The sequence below is a fragment of the Pleurodeles waltl genome, chromosome 5 (assembly GCF_031143425.1).
Source record: "Pleurodeles waltl isolate 20211129_DDA chromosome 5, aPleWal1.hap1.20221129, whole genome shotgun sequence".
Classification (NCBI taxonomy): Eukaryota; Metazoa; Chordata; class Amphibia; order Caudata; family Salamandridae; genus Pleurodeles; species Pleurodeles waltl.
In genome coordinates, this window is record NC_090444.1 from 1,533,243,593 (window position 1) to 1,533,261,873 (window position 18,281).

The window sequence follows — 18,281 nt, forward strand, 5'->3', positions numbered from 1 at the left end:
TGCCAGATCATTGTTACATGTTGCACAACCTGGCCTTGAGACACCAGGTGCCTTTTCTGCAGAAGGCTGAGCTAGGGATGTTCGTGTGGCAGTGGTGGAGCCTGTGGACAGTGACGAAGAGGAGGCTTAGGAAGAATATGTGGACAACAGAACCACACTAATTCAACAGTACTTGCAGTGACACACAGGTAAGACACTGTAACTTCACCTTCCATTGCAGTTTTGTGTTGGACATTGAACCTGCCAGCCTGAATTCCCTATTTCCATGGGCACTTATTGTACCCTTTGGCATCTCTATTTTCAGATCTATGTAAATATTAAAGTACATTTGAATTGCAATGTTTACAGTTTGTGTAACTAATACATTTGTGAAACAATTGACAGACTCCATTTTTATTTTGTTCCAAGGGTGTTTATTTAGGTGCTGATAAATGGAGGGGGCATTGCAATGGGATGGGTTGATGATGGAGGAACGTCCAGGGTAGAGTCCAGTCTATTTTTATCACAGGTACATTGTCCAAGAGGGCATAGGATGAGGAACAATGGTAGTTGAAGGTGGACAGCGTGACAGAGTGGGACACATGAGTGACAATCAGGAGAGTCTTATTTCCTTGCAGGGGTCTTGGCAGTGTTCTCTGGCTTCTGCCTGGATCGCAGGGACCGTTTGTGTGGTGGTTCTCCTTCTGCAGGGGGTGTGGTGCTGGTGGCATGTTGTTCCTGTGGCGGGGCCTCCTGTCCACTAGTGTCGGCGGAGGTAGAGGGCTGTTCTTCGGTTTGGCTAGTGTCAGGGGCCCGTTGGTGTTCTACTGCCTCCCTCATGGTGTTGGCCATGTCTGCTAGCCCCCCTGCAATGGTGACCAGGGTGGTGTGGATGTCCCTCAGGTCCTCCCTGATCTCCAGGTGCTGTCCCTTCTGCAGCCCCTGGGTCTCCTGCAACTTGGCCAGTATCTGGCCCATGGTCTCCTGGGAATAGTGGCATGCTGCCAGGATGTTGGTGAGTGCCTCGTGGAGAGTCGGTTCCCTGGGCCTATCCTCCCCCTGTCGCACAGCAGTCCCTGTTGTCCTGTGCTTCTGTCCCCTGAACTGTGTGCCCACTGCCACTGACCCCAGGTACCTGATCATCCTGTGTTTGTGGGATTGCCTGGGGACCCTGTAGTGGTGGACACACTGCTGATTGACGTGTCGTGGGGACAGAGGGATGGGCCCGCTGGGTGGGTGCTATCCTGGTGTTTCCTGAGGGGGGAGGCTCTGTGGTGGTTTGGGACTGTGGCTGGGTCACCGACTGTCCAGAGGTCCCTGATGGGCCAGGTTGGTCATCGGGATCCAGGCGTGCAGAGCTGCTGTCATCACTGTGGGCCTCTTCTGGGGGGGGGGACTGGATGTTGCTGGCTCCTCCTCTCTGGTGACGTTGAGTGGGGGTCCTGTGGGGATGTAAATGCAGTGTTATTGTTTCTGCGTGTGCCATCTTGTGCATGGTTATGTTTCCCTCTATGGTTGTTATTAGCAACGCATCTTTGGGTTGTGTGAGTTGTGAATGGTTTGGCTAAGTGATTGTCACTAGTGTGCATGCTGTGGTGATGGGTGTACATGCAGGTCTGTGATGGAGGTCCATGCATTGGTGTTGCATGCAGGGCTTGGTATTGGGATGAGTGAGATGTGATGGTGGCATATATGTGAGGTGGTGGAGTGATGGGGGTGAGGGTAGGGGTAAGAATTTGTCATGGTATGGAGGTGGGAGTGTGATAGTAATAGAGAGTTGACTTACCGGAGTCCAGTCCTGCTGCTACTCCTGCCAGGCCCTCAGGATGCATGATCGCCAAGACTTGCTCCTCCCATGTTGTTAGTTGTGGGGAAGGAGGTGGGGGTCCACCGCCAGTCGCCTGTACAGCTATCTGATGTCTTGCAACCACGGAACACACCTTCCCCGGTAAGTCGTTCCAACTCTTCCCGATGTCATCCCTTGTTCCTGGGTACTGTCCCACAGGGTTGACCCTTTCCACGACTCTCTGCCATAGCTCCATCTTCCTAGCAATGGACGTCTGCTGCACCTGTGATCCAAATAGCTGTGGCTCTACCCAAATGATTTCTTCCACCATGACCCCTAGCTCCTCCTCTGAGAACCTGGGGTGTCTTTGTGGTGCCATGGGTGTAGTGTGAGTGGTATGTGTGAGGGTGTGTGGAGTGACGTGTTGAGGTGTTTGCTGTGAGGTGCATGGATGGTCTGTGGGTGATAGTGTTTTGTGGCTCAGATTCAGTGGGTGCTCCTGGCTTGTCTCTCTCTCTCACTTGCCAAAATCTTTGGGTTGTAAAGGGTTGTGTGTTTTATAGTGGTGTGGGTGTGTATGAGTGTCAGGTGTGTGTGTATTTTGGATTGTCCAATGTGGTGTAGTTTTGTTAGTGTGTGTGTATTTTGAGCGCAGCGGTGTGTACCACCAAAGGTTTACCGCGGTTAAATGACCGCCACAGTGATTCGTGGGTCATTATGCTGTGGGCGTATTTCTGTTGCCGTAACTGTGTGGGTTTCGTTACACCAGTTTATCACTGACCTTTGGTGTGTCTGTATAGTGGTGGATTTCTATGTGTGGGTCATAACACTGGTAGCGGTATACCGCTGCGGTGTGCTGGCAGCAGTCAGCATGGCGGTAAGCGGCACTTACCGCCAATGCTGTAATGAGGGCCATAATGTAAAAAATGAGCTTTCTAGACTAGGGCAAAGTCAAAGTTTGAGGCCGATCGTAGTGGGGTCCAAGTGGGGTACACTGAATGGTAGGCCTCAATCAAATTTTTACCCTCTGAGTTAGTCTTTTTCTCTAGTCGTCGGTTGAAGTTCCTCTTCAGGCCAGCTTGCGATGCAACCTTGGTGGCTTGGCTCAGCGCGAGGTCCTGGTCAACTCCCGATAGTCTCATTGACAGGAACAGCTCCAGGGCTTTAGTGTGGCGCACCTGAAATTCAAACCAGGTCGCAGTTCGCCGTCGCTGGCTTTACTCTTGTCGACGGGTGGGTCACCTTATAGAGATTTTTCACATAGTTCCTCCAAACTTCTCCAAACATCTGATTCTTCTTCTAGAAGTCCTTTTTGGGCCCTTGAAGTGTCCATAAACTTGATCCAAGGTTCCAGAATTCTGAGTCACTCCTTGGAAGTTGGAACTACATTTCCCAGAATGCATGTGGTGAGAATCCTCAAATGGCTACCCAGTGCTGGTCTGGTGGGCCCTTCTTGCAGGACTTGATGCAGGGGACTCTGGTCAGCTTCTTTATAGCAGTTGCAGAAGCAGGGCAAAGTCCTTCAGGGACAGACCAGGGGTTCAGTAGAGCAGTCCTTTCTCTCCAGTATTTTTTCCAGCAGGGATCTGAATTACTGGGCAGCGCTGACATATTTATTCTTGCTCCTGGGTTGGCAAGCAAGGGGTTACCCCTGATCAAAGGGATGCAGAGTGCCACCCTCTGGTGTGACCACATCCTACGAAGTGTGGCAAAAATCAATCCCAGATAGCAGCATTCTTTAAGAATCCAACATGGAGAAAATGTCTCCTTGGAGGTTACATCTAGCTAAGCCCACCCACTGATGTGGCTAAGTTTCCCTAGCACACCCCTTCCAGCCCCTCCCCTAATCTAATTACTGGGGCTCCCATTTGGCTGGGGGAGCAGAAAATGGGGAGGTCTAGGTTCTGACCCAGGTGGGTTTCCCTCCTTTGAAAAGCAGTTTGGTCACTCTACCCCCTTTTTTTCTCTGCCACCTACTGCAGCAGTTCTCCTCCAACCAGATGCTTCCTTTGTTTCAGCCCAGTCCACTTCACACCTCATTAAGGTAGCACGGCTCAGGCTGCCAGAGGCTGACAAATCAGGAGGGGGCAATACAAGCCTGGTTTTGGTAACTTTCAGAGAGAGTTCTAAGACTATTTCTCTGAACAAGTTATAATAAATCCAACATTGGCAAGTTGTTGGATATATCCTACCTTTTAATTTGATATTAGACATGACATATTTAAATGCTTTCTTGTGGAAATGAGAGTTTCTTCTTTTTAAATAAAGCCTACCAATGTTAGCCTATGGTGCCAATGTACTACAATAGGGAAAAACAATGTTGGCTGTTTTTCCTCACTAGGGTTTATAAAACATCTTTTATAAAGTCCTTGTTTATGCTGACACTGCTCCCAAACCTTGGGGCACCTGAGAGGGTCTTATGGGTGACACATGTAAAAATAAGGTTGTTTGAGACTTTGAAAATACTTTTAATTCCAAAGCCAAATTGGGGTTAACTCTTTAAAGGAAAGGCAGACCTGCTTGTACAACAACAACAGAAACCACAGCAGTACACCCATGTGGGCCTTAACTATACCGGCGTCCACAAACCTAAATGCCCTACCATATAATAGGGACTGCCAGGTAGGTTGCCAGAGCCAATTATACTTGTGCCTAATTTGCATATACCATTTAAATAGCACCCTTGTCCTGGGACTGGTTAGAAGTACCCAGGGCACAGTCAGAGACAGTAACCATCAGAACCCCCTAAGGTTTGAGGGGGATCAGGCCCAAAAGGATGACTTTCTCACAGGCATATTTATTTTGCCTGTAAGCCCCTTGTAAAGTTGTACTATATATACCCAGAGCCTGTAAAATAAATGTTACTAGTAGGCTTGCAGTGCTGATTGCACCACCCACAGATGTAGCCCTTTCAAACCTGTCACAGGCCTGCCACTGTCATGCCTGCTTGCAAAGTTTACTGCCACATTGACGTTGCATTTCAAACTGTTTGCCAAGCCTAAATTCTCCTTTTACAACGCATAGGTCATTCCTAACGCAGGCCCTCGGTAGCCCTATGGGCAGGGTGTTGTGTATGTGAAAGGTAAGACAGGTATTCTTATGTTTTTCATGTCCTAGTAGTGACAAATGACCCATTCTGTTTTTCACTTATTGTGATGGCTGCTCCTCTCATAAGTTAGCATTGGGAATTCCCTTAAATACGTTTGAGCCAGCATTTCTAATCAGAAAAGAGTAGTGTTGCTTTGTTTGGCATGTTATGACTAGTGGGGATGAGTCTTGCTTACTGGTGTAGTTGGATTTTACATTGCTATTTTAGAAATGCCATTTTTAGAAAGTGTGCATTTCTCTGTGCATATGAACCTTTGTGCTTTGCAGCCTGACACCAATCCATGTCTTGACCTGGGTGACAGCTACACTTTGTGTATACTTTCCAAACAGCCATCACACAGAACATTTTGGGTGTGATGGGGTTACATCTTCATTCATCTGCATAGTGATGGTCTTCCTGGGCTGGGAGAGGGACAGGGCATTCACACTTCATAATTGTACAGGGTATGTCCTGCCCTCACACAAAAAGATGATTTATCCCCCACTGATGTCTGGAGCCAAGGCTGAGTAGAAAGGAGGTGTTGTACACTTCTAAGATTTGTTTTGAAGTTCACCCAAGAACAAAGACAACTGTGAGTGTAAGTACAGGGACTTTGACTCCATGATTTTAACCACTACCTGGGACTTGTTACCAGATGCTGCTGGCTCTGCATTGCTAGAAGACTGCTGTGGTGCCTGGAGAGCCCGCAATTGGAACCGGTTGCTTTGTAGTGCCGATCTATGGCCTGCTGGGCTGCTGGAAGGACTGCCAATCTGCTAAAAGGACCCTGATGTGCTGGCATGCCTGCCCACTGCTCCTCTTCTAACCCCACAAGAGCTTTTCAAAGGGCTTGTTGGCTTCCCCCTAATGCTTGAGAAATATCTGAACCTCAAAAGGAAATTCCACTTTCTAAAACCGGCCATGGGACTCTGAGTCTGGCCCTCTTTGAATCCCCAAGCAACAGTGCGTGCTGAGCGATTTGTTTTCCCATCAGCGCATGTTGAACACTCTTGGTGTTGTGGGGAGCGCTACTTGTGACTCTATGGTGCCATAAACAGCGTGTGTGAGGCACTCTCTACCTTCACAAGGAAAGCAACGTGTGGTTTGGTTCCTTGACCAGCGTGCGTTGAGCACTTCACCTGTAGCTGGAGCAACGGCACGCAAACGCACCGGAGTACAAAAACTAGGGCACTGTCCCCACATGCCTCTGAGAGAGGTGCTGTAGTGTTGTGTTGAGCCCCACCAGGCCCGTGGGGGCCCTTGCCATTAACTGTGTCTGCACCAGCAGTGTCTGACAGTGCCAACGTTCAGACTTGAGCATGCTCCCCACACACTACCAAAAAACCTCACTGTAACCTCCCTAAAGGGAGCGTCCATAGAATTCATCCCGAAGGAGTGGTGCTGTAGCGGCTCAGGCTTGTGTAATAGTAAGCTCAGGGGTATTGTATTTCTGTGTTGAACTGGGGTGAAACCTCTGTGGAAGACCCAAAGGGAGGTGTGGGATTGCCTTCTGAACATAATAACTGTCTGATATAACTTGTATCTTGGGGATGTTATAGAATTACTGCATTATCTGTAGTATGCATGCAGGTGTCCTGTGCCTTACTTTGTGGTTATAAGTACACTGGTTTATGTTAGGGCATCGTAATTACTGAATGCCTATTAGTAGGAGGGAAGGTATTCCTGGAGCTATGATTTTCTACTGTTACTTATGTGCTTGTGCTGTCGCATTACATGCCCTCAGTATTTATGGATGTATGTTGTTGTTTCCTTGCATTGTCTAGGAGCATAAATGCCATCTGCACATATGCATTAGATGCACAACAATTGTGATCCTTACATAGGATGCTCTTCATGATATATGTCGTTTGATTCCTGCTGTGCCCAAGATAACTAGTACTATCTCAGGATTTGCATAGAATGCACAGTATGTATGATTTATGTCATTTTTGGGTGCAATATGCTATAAATATGTTTATATCATCCTGTGTGGAGTCTCTTTTATGGTACATTCTTTGTGTTACTGATATGAGTGTGTTGCACAACTGCTTTACACATTGCCTCTGATGATGAGCCTGTCTGCTGTGTGCCAAACTACTAGAGGGTGAGCATAGGTTATCTTTGGTGTGTAACTTACTTACTCTGATTAGAGTAATGGGTTCTGTCTGGCTTAGTTGCATACGCTAACTAACTAGAAACCCATTTCTAACAGGCTCTGACAACTGAATATGTCCAGACAGTAACACACTTCAGTGGACTATTAAATGCATTGTAGAGCTGTGTGTGTAATCTGAGGGTCACAAGTGTAAATGCTGGTGGGTCTACATAAGATGTTATTCTTTCGAGGTTGATACATGAAGAACTATTAAACTGTGTAATAAATAACATCTGACTGTTATTATGCCATCAGTGTTGTGAGACCAGACAAATGACAACATTCAATATATGTGTAGTAATTATTATTATTATTATTATTATTATTATTGCTAAAATACATTTTGGACATTGTTTTGAGTACCATATTGATTGATTATGTAGTGTCATGTTGCATTATCATTTAGCCACTTTTCCAAGAAGTTCCACCTGATTCCATTCAAATCCAGTAGTGTAACTCTCGTGTCCATAGTTGTACCAAAAGCAGTGCAGTCCTCTCAATAATATTAGTGCCTCAATAATATTAGTTCCTTTGTTGTCTCTAGTTCAACCTCACTCCACATTTTGTATGCCTTTCACAATTACAAAGATAGTAAATTTTTGATAGAGTGGGCAAATGTTTGCACTTTAAAACTAGGGCCCTCATCACTAGTGTTCCAAAAAATGGGCAGTATTTGCCCAGCTCTGGAATTACCGATACCAGGGGAACTGATAATTGCAGTGATGGGAAAATTCCAGACCATTATTGTGAGGGATTGGGTTGTTGGTTGATGAGGGTGAGAGCCCTTCTCAAGCACCAGCCACAATCTTTGATAGGGTGAGCCACAAAAAGTTGTTAAATTAACCTGTGCTCAACTCTTTGGTAGCTTGGCACAAAAGCCATCAGGTTTAACTTAGAGGCAATGTGTAAAGTAAATGTGTCACATTTAACCAGTAATAAATTGAAAACACAACACAAGAAAAATCCCACACTAATTTAGAAAAATAGAGTACATTCCATTACTTATAATGATACTTGAAGAACAAAAAAACAATCAGTAGGACCTGAGATAGTTGCAAAGATTAAGTACATGTTGCTCCTAAAAGCATAAAGCAGCAACCATGGACATATTGTTGCATCAGATGGGAACAAAGTCGAACATTATGGCTGACCATGATGAAGTGAAGTTTGGATACACAAACTGGATTGGGACCGGTCACTGCTTACCTTCGAGCATACAATAAATCTTGAAGAAAAATGTGTGAGAAGGTGAAGTTCAGTGAGGCAAGACAACCTGCAGTGTCAGAGGAAGAGACATTTTCGTTGGGGCTGCTGGATGAAGCCACGGTGAGGTTCAGACTTACCCTCCTATGGAAGTCAAAAAACTCCAGCTGCAGCTGAATGTTTCACTACCAGGACATGAAAACTTAAAGGTACCTCACACTTTTAGAAAATACTGCACCCTGCCCTATCGGCTATTTTGGACTGTTAGATCTGTCAGCCTTAGGGTGGTCTTCCCCCATAGTTTTTGCCTTTACTCTTCCTTTTTTGCAGATCTCGTTTTTCTTGGCCTTAGAAATCTGTGCACTTTATCACTTCAAACCAGTGCTAAAATGATTGTGCTTTCTTGTCTAAACTTGGTAGAACTTCCTTACACCAAGTGGCATGCTTAATTTTTCTTATATGCCCCTCGTAAAGTGGTAACACATGTACCCAGGGCGCTGTGCCACCCACTTAAGTAGCCCTGCGAACATGTCTCAGGCCTTTCATCACATCCTGTGTGTACAATTTTAAATGGGGTGGGCTGTAAACTCTCTGCTGGCAGAGTCACAGAGATTTACTCACTCTGTGCACCACTTGGAGTGTGGAGTTTAGTTAAAACTCAAGTAACCGCCACCTGGAGGAGTTTACCACCTACCCCTGCTTTTGGTCAACTTTAAGGTCCTTAGTTCCAAGAATGCTTACTGCAAGAAATGTCACATACGAAATTCCAAGACTTCTCAGTGGCCTCTGGGTGCCTCATGTTGCTCGAGGTGTTCTAGCTTTACCTGATCACAAGGGTAACCACAATGTCCAGAGGGCCAGCAGTTATCCCATAGTTCCTCATTTTTTTATTTTATTCAATTCACGTTTTTTTAGTTATTTATTAGGTTTTGGAATGCAACAGAGATCCACATAAAATATTCAGACATTACACCCAGAAAACATCATCAATAAAACAACATAAAAACATCATACAGTTTTAATAATTAAATACATTGTTTCATCCTTTCAAATAGAATTACCAGACTCCACAGGCATTACAAACAGCTGGCCTAATTCTAGATGAGTAACAAGTGGAAATAACAAGTATAGGGTTTGACTTATGAAAAGTTTGCGCCTCCTTTCATCATTGTTTATGCAAGAGTGGCACAACTTACAAAATATACTAAATTTTGAATGTTTGCACCACCTTTGCATCAAAAAATGATGCAAAGGCGGCACTAACTTTTCATAAATGAGGCCCATAGTGTGATATGCTATCATGAAAATGTTAGACCTGACAGCCTTAGGGTGGTCACCACTAATTGTTTGCCTGCATCCCTCCACTTTTTGGACAATGTTTTTGGTGGTTTTAGGGCTCTGCGCACTTTACCACTGATAACCAGTGCTAAAGTACATATGATCTCTCCCTTAAAACAAGGTGACATTAGTTCATACCCAATTGACCTATTAAATCTACTTGTAAGACCCCAATAAAGTGCACTACATGCTATATTTCAACGTGTACATATTGACTTTTGATTGTTTTGACCTGCATCTTACCAGATAAATATTATATATTTTTCTAAACACTGTGTGGTGTATTGTGGTGTTATACTATGTTATTGCATGATTTATTGCACAAATACTTTACACATTGCCTTCTAAGTTCAGCCTGACTGCTCAGTGCCAAGCTACCAGAGGGTGTTCACAGGATAATTTGGATTGTAGGTGACTTACCCTAACTAGAGTGAGGGTCCTTGCTTGGACAGGGGATAACCTGACTGACAACCAAAGACCCCATTTCTAACAGAAAAGTACAAAACCTTTACAATGTGCAAATATGCATTATCAAGACAGAATACAGTACTCTGTTATAAAGATCAAATCCCTCTAGATTGTAAATACGCAGAGTCAAAGCATATTTATGATTACAGAAAATCCATCGACATAATCTACATCTGGATGAGTGACAAGTATAGTGCAGCACTCCATCATACAGAAATGCCAGACCTTACTGTATGAAGATCACAATAACAATACAAATGACTGTACTTTAAAAAAAAAAATGCAGATTTCTTAATAGTGCAAATACACAAAATTAATCTAATTAAAACAGTAATAAACAATTACTAAAAATGGAATATAGTACACCCAATATTAGAGTGCCTGAAAGCCTGAAAAGAAAAAAATTCAAATACACAGCTAAGGTATTAAATGGGCAAGTAACTCAAATAAAGAATAGGATGTTCTGCCCACTCCAATAACAAAATGCACCAGTACCAAAAGACATCCAATTAGGCTCAAAGCATATAAAGTGCCAATAAAACATATATTTTTATGTTTATATTCACCATTTTCGTCCATTCAAATTAAGTACAAATACCAAGTGCACATATCCATTTGAAAACTAAAACACGTTTAAAAACATTTAAAGAATTTAAACATCCTTATGCAAACTATTTTATTTGGGGTTGCAAAAAACCTTTAAAGAGCCTCAGCTGCCAAAGTTATGTTATATTTCAGAAAGATCAGTCTCAGAAAGTAGCAATGTACAAGATGCAAAGCTGGACATACAAAAATCATTTGATTTAAATCTTGAACATGATTTATAAAAAGATCACAGAGCCTCTCATTCTTCGGAACACCTTCCCAAGTTCTTGTTATAACTTGTAGTGGTAACAAGTTAAACCTTAATAACAAATGACTCTCTGTACTCCATGAGGGAGATTACAAAGGAGATAGGATTGAGAAGTTTTACACTTGCTACTTTCTATTAATATCTCATTACTTACATATTGTAAACAGAGTGAGATATCCCTTTGGTAGGTAATAATTTCGTTATCCAATTTTAAAAAGGTTTAGATGGTAAATCCCCACTCCGCCCAATTTCGAACACTACCAAATCTTTAGTAAAGGTGGAGTAAACTGCTCTTCTTCCTTTCAAACTATGGAAGATTTCCCATTTTAATGCTGCCTGTCTCAGCAAACTGTTCCCCCCACCTCAAGACAGCTGCAATGGCAAGCAGAAAAGTAGAGCATGGCCAAAATTCAAGCTGCAGTGCCAGTGAGGAAGCCAAAGAATTCAAATTACAACCTTGACGTCACATGCGTCCCTCTACTTTTTCGAAAAAGGACCAGTGACACTCATTAATCACTCCACATGCGTACTCGGTGTGGACGGGACTTTTATCTTACAAATCAAAAAAATGGGTGTGAAGTGTCTTTGCACACAACACTTATAGTTCCTGGGAATATCAGAGGCCTGGGACAGCACCTTAATTTTACAGTGATTTATATGATTTTTATTTAGGCAGTTGCCAGAAACAATTCTACTACGGTAAGAGTAAAACTGCACAACTTACATTTTGGCATTCCCCTGAGACCAATTAAGGTTTTGCCTAATTCTGCACCCCTTTGTTCTAAAAATCATAACTTTGCTCTTCGATATGTTTATTTTGAAAAATATAGTTCCACGTATTTATCCAATGCACAAAGCAGACTATATGGGTATACCCCTAGTCAGAGGATGCTTTTCTATTAAAGTTTGAAGAGCTCTGATTTTATCAAGAGTACCACAGTTCTTACGGAAACCGACCTGCTCAGCCAGTATGAGGTTATTACCAAACACCCATTTCTGTAGATGAACGAATATACTTTTGGCAAATACTTTTCCTGTTCTGGCAAGAAGGGCAATTTGTCTATAACTGGTGGGAGAGTCCTTTGATCCTTTTTTATATAAAGATAGAATGATACGTCCCTTCCAGGAGGATGGAATATTGCCAGATAGATAGCAGTACTGAAACAATGGGCATAAAATGTTGCCCATAGGGCAGACTTCTGTTTAATAAGTGCTATCAGTAATTCATCCAGTCCCATAGTACCGTAGGTTCTTGTATTTTTGATAAATCCCTCAATCTCCTTACAAGATGGCAGATCATATGATTCCATAGAAATTCCTCAGATCTAATAGCAAGTTGGTCACCATTACTTAAGTTGCAGGTATACAGTTAGGAAATGCAATGTGTCCACTCATTGTAGGAAATCAGGATGACCTGAGCTGCAACTCTGGAATCACAATATTGGGCTATAAACACCTCATATTTGGGAGGGTTGTAAGAGGTGGCGGCTTTCCTCCTACATTTTCTGTTCTGCTGCCTTCAGTCTAGCTTTTTTAAGCTTAAAGCAATTAATTTGCTCCTGTCTCGTGATCAAGGGAGATTTCACTTGCTTCCTAGAAAGGAAATATATTTAATGAGTTACCTTTTTTTACAGCCCAAGAGGTCCTAATGGGTGATTTAAGTATTTAACCGCTATGTTTGCACCCACAAGTTCGAAACAAGGTCAGCTGCTTTTCAAACCAAGGAATGGGATCATCTAATGATAACTCTGAAGGGCCCAAACTTGCTATTTTAATAATATGACCCAAATATTTTATAGGATCACAAGCCCAAGAGGTGCCTCCATTAGATTTGATATAGACCACATTGTCTTACTGGAATTCCAGGGTTCAAAAGCCTTAAGCTTTAGATCAATAGCCATAAAATGAATGCTATGATTACTTAGATCAGTCGCCAACATTTCCAACTTTGGGAAAACACTAAACATTTGACATGACACCACCAAGTAGTCAAGTAGAGATTGCCCATGAAGAGAATTACACGTATCAAGAGAGTCTTCCATGAATCTGCCATCTAAAAAGATAAATTCATGCATTTTCAGACATTCCAGGAAATTTAGCCCTAATCTAGCTTTTTCTGGCAAAACTGCCTCAAGAATATAACACACCTCATCAGAGCGGTATTATCAAAAGTCATGCAGGCTAATTGGATACTTTAACGTTAAAGTCTACTACGATTGCAACCAAGGGACATTCCTCCAAATATTGATAGTACAAATAAAACAAAATATTGAAACAACTAATGCAAACTGAGCCTTACTGTGAGGATTATGTACATTTACAAGCAAAAAAAGCTGACAACCCTCCTTTCTCTTTGGACACTACTAATTTTAAATAGAAGCAGAGATTTGAGAGATGGACACATACCTTTGGGTTCCAGTTAATATTATTTCTAAGTAAGATTGCATTTCCACCACTGACATGACGTTTTACAGAGGGTTTTGATACACAAGAGGAAACAAAGTAATTCTCATACCTGAAATCATAGTAGACCCATGTTTCCTGCAAGCAAATAATTAATGGCTTAGTGCCCCCTACAAAGTTCAATTTCAGATTAGACTGACCAAGACCCGTCATATTCCAGGATACTGGATGACCCCGAGGGTTACCTCCAAAACACTGGGAGCTTTGCTGTATTTCTAGCCCCATTCAGTATGCCCTCCACCCAACTCCAGATAGATAACTCATCTCCCTTCTCAGTTTCCCAGGTACTGGAGTCCTCTGTTTCTAATACACTTACGACTCTTTTCTCAATACCTCTACCTGTAGAGATGGTAATGTCCTTTGGGTTTGCAGACCCCCTCCTGTGATTCAGATCCCATGTATTCCTCTGACAAACCAGCATTGGTTTGTCACAATTGGGATCAGTGGAAGGCTTTACCCAAAGAACATCAATTCCTCTTTTCCTAAAAAATCCACATTATCTAAGATCAGCATAACAACAATCTTAGAGTTAATTGTCACAGGCAGATGGCAAGCAGCTCCAGTCACTCAAACCAAGTTACCTTTGACCTCCACCACACCGAAGCTGCATTCTGCCGCAAATTTACACAACTTTATGTACAACTTTTAGCTTTTAACCTTTAAGCCTACCTTGGGCCACCTGAAGTGGGTGGTTAATAATGGCAGTGTCTCCCACTGCCTCCCGCTGCCTTCTGCCTTGTGCCTACCGCAGCTGAAATGGCTACACAGTCTACACAATCAGCTACAAAGGTGGCAACAAAGGCGACATCAAAGGTGGCATCAAAGGGCGTTGTGCAGAGGTCATGGAGGGTTTTGGCTTCTTGGTTGCAGAATAGCCTGATAGAGGCCGCACGTCAAGCAAGAGGCCAAGTGAGGACTGGCCACCTGGCCGCGGGGCCAACGGGGCCAAGCAAGACCTATCTGCAGTCTTGATTGTAACGCGGCAGCAAGTCAGCTCCCTGCTTCCGCTCAGTGCTTGTAGGAAAGTACCATCTTGCCTGGCATGTTACCCCCATATTTCACTGTATATATGTTGTTTTAGTTGTATGTGTCACTGGGACCCTGCCAGACAGGGCCCCAGTGCTCATAAGTGTGCCCTGTATGTGTTCCCTGTGTTATGACTAACTGTCTCACTGAGGCTCTGCTAACCAGAACCTCAGTGGTTATGCTCTCTCTTTGCTTTCCAAATTGTCACTAACAGGCTAGTGACCAATTTCACCAATTCACATTGGCATACTGGAACACCCTTATAATTCCCTAGTATATGGTACTGAGGTACCCAGGGTATTGGGGTTACAGGAGATCCCTATGGGCTGCAGCATTTATTTTGCCACCCATAGGGAGCTCTGACAATTCTTACACAGGCCTGCCACTGCAGCCTGAGTGAAATAACGTCTACGTTATTTCACAGCCATTTACCACTGCACTTATGTAACTTATAAGTCACCTATATGTCTAACCTTTACCTGGTAAAGGTTGGGTGCTAAGTTACTTAGTGTGTGGGCACCCTGGCACTAGCCAAGGTGCCCCCACATTGTTCAGGGCAAATTCCCCTTACTTTGTGAGTGCGGGGACACCATTACACGCATGCACTATACATAGGTCAGTACCTATGTATAGCGTCACAATGGTAACTCTGAACATGGCCATGTAACATGTCTAAGATCATGGAATTGTCACCTCAATGCCATTCTGGCATTGGGGAGACAATTCCATGATCCCCCGAGTCTCTAGCACAGACCCGGGTACTGCCAAACTACCTTTCCCGGGGTTTCACTGCAGCTGCTGCTGCTGCCAACCCCTCAGACAGGTTTCTGCCCTCCTGGGGTCCAGCCAGGCTTGGCCCAGGAAGGCAGAACAAAGGACTTCCTCAGAGAGAGGGTGTTACACCCTCTCCCTTTGGAAAAAGGTGTCAGGGCTGGGAGGAGTAGCCTCCCCCAGCCTCTGGAAATGCTTTGATGGGCACAGATCGTGCCCATCTCTGCATAAGCCAGTCTACACCGGTTCAGGGATCCCCCAGCCCTGCTCTGGCGCAAAACTGGACAAAGGAAAGGGGAGTGACCACTCCCATGACCTGCACCTCCCAGGGGAGGTGCCCAGAGCTCCTCCAGTGTGCTCCAGACCTCTGCCATCTTGGAAACAAAGGTGCTGCTGGCACACTGGACTGCTCTGAGTGGCCAGTGCCAGCAGGTGACGTCAGAGACTCCTTCTGACAGACTCTTACCTGTGTTGCTAGCCTATCCTCCTTCCTAAGTAGCCAATCCTCCTTTTCTGGCTATTTAGGGTCTCTGCTTTGGGGAATTCTTGAGATAACAAATGCAAGAGCTCATCAGAGTTCCTCTGCATCTCTCTCTTCACCTTCTGCCAAGGAATCGACCGCTGACTGCTCTGGACGCATGCAAAACCGCAACAAAGTAGCAAAGATGACTACTGCAACCTTGTATTGCTGATCCGGCCGCCTTCTCAACTGTTTTCCTGGTGGTGCATGCTGTGGGGGTAGTCTGCCTCCTCTCTGCACTAGAAGCTCTGAAGAAATCTCCAGTGGGTCGACGGAATCTTCCCCCTGCAACCGCAGGCACCAAAAGACTGCATCACCGGTCCTCTGGGTCCCCTCTCAGCACGACGAGCGTGGTCCCTGGAACTCAGCAACTCTGTCCAAGTGACTCCCACAGTCCAGTGACTCTTCAGTCCAAGTTTGGTGGAGGTAAGTCCTTGCCTCCCCACACTAGACTGCATTGCTGGGTACCGCATGATTTGCAGCTGCTCCGGCTCCTGTGCACTCTTCCAGGATTTCCTTTGTGCACAGCCAAGCCTGGGTCCCCGACACTCTAACCTGCAGTGCACGACCTCCTGAGTTGTCCTCCGGAGTCGTCGGACCTTCTTTTGTGACTTTGGGTGAGCTCCGGTTCACTCTTCTTCGTAGTGCCTGTTCTGGCACTTCTGCGGGTGGTGCTTGCTTCTGAGTGGGCTCCTTGTCTTGCTGGGCACCCCCTCTGTCTCCTCACGCAATTGGCGACATCCTGGTCCCTCTTGGGCCACAGCAGCATCCAAAAACCCTAAAAAGCGACCCTTGCAACTAGCAAGGCTTGTTTGCGGTCTTTCTGTGTGGGAACACCTCTGCAAGCTTCTTCACGACGTGGGACATCCATCCTCCAAAGGGGAAGTTCCTAGTCCTCTTCGTTCTTGCAGAATCCACAGCTTCTACCATCCGGTGGCAGCTTCTTTGCATCCACAGCTGGCATTTCCTGGGCATCTGCCCACTCCCGACTTGATCGTGACTCTTGGACTTGGTCCCATTGTTCCACAGGTACTCTCGTCCGGAAATCCATCGTTGTTGCATTGCTGGTGTTGGTCTTCCTTGCAGAATTCCCCTATCACGACTTCTGTGCCCTCTGGGGAACTTAGGTGCACTTTACACCTACTTTTCAGGGTCTTGGGGTGGGCTATTTTTCTAACCCTCACTGTTTTCTTACAGTCCCAGCTCACATAGGTTTGGGGTCCATTTGTGGTTTGCATTCCACTTTTGGAGTATATGGTTTGTGTTGCCCCTATACCTATGTGCTCTCATTGCAATCTATTGTGACTGTACATTGCTTGCATGGCTTTCTATTGCTATTACTGCATATTTTTGGTATTGTGTACATATATCTTGTGTATATGATTCTGGAGTAGCCCCAGTAAGAATGTTAGATGGTATTCTTGCCAACCTGCCCCTTAGCAGGCCACCTAGCAACCCTGGTACTAATGTGAGCACTCATCACAGTAGAAGTTTTGCTCCTGCAGGACAGGTTGTTAGAGTGCCAACTATTAGGGATAGGTCTCCCTCTGTTCATTCGCACCATTCTTCTTTGTCTAAGCATGCCCAACCCACCCACCCTGATGACAGAATGTTAGAAAGGGAGCTCAATAGATTGAGAGTGGAAGAGTCCAGACTGAAGCTTAAACAGCAACAGCTGGCTCTAGACAGGGAAACTTTAGACTTAGAAAAAGAAAGGCAGAGGTTGGGGTTAGGACCCCAAGGTGGCAGCAGCAGTATTACAGATAGTAATCCTGTAAAAGAGCATGATTCCAGGAATCTGCACAAGATAGTTCCCCCTTACAAGGAGGGGGATGACATTAACAAGTGGTTTGCTGCACTTGAGAGGGCCTGTGTTGTACAGGGGGTCCCTCAAAGGCAGTGGGCTGCTATCCTATGGCTATCTTTCAGTGGAAATGGTAGGGATAGGCTCCTTACTGTGAAGGAAAGTGATGCCAATAATTTTACAGTTTTAAAGAATGCACTCCTAGATGGTTATGGCTTAACCACTGAACAGTACAGGATCAAGTTCAGAGAAACCAAAAAGGAGTCTTCACAAGACTGGGTAGACTTTGTTGACCATTCAGTGAAGGCCTTGGAGGGGTGGTTACATGGCAGTAAAGTTTCTGACTATGAAAGCCTGTATAATTTAATCCTGAGAGAGCATATTCTTAATAACTGTGTGTCTGATTTGTTACACCAATATCTAGTGGACTCAGATCTGACCTCTCCCCAAGAATTGGGAAAGAAGGCAGACAAATGGGTCAGAACAAGAATGAACAGAAAAGTTCATACAGGGGGTGACAAGGATGGCAAGAAGAAGGATGGTAAGTCTTCAGACAAGGGTGGGGACAAATCTAAAAATGAGTCTTCATCAGGCCTACAAAAACACTCTGGTGGGGGTGGTGGGTCCAAATCCTCTTCTAATCAAGTAAAAAAAACATGGTGCTATTTATGTAAAGTAAAAGGCCATTGGACAACTGATCCCAGTTGTCCAAAGAAAAGCACCAAGCCTCCCACTACCACAACCCCTACTGCTACACCTAGTGCCCCTAGTAATAGCAGTGGTGGTGGGAGCAAACCTACTAATAGCCAATCCAAGGGAGTAGCTGG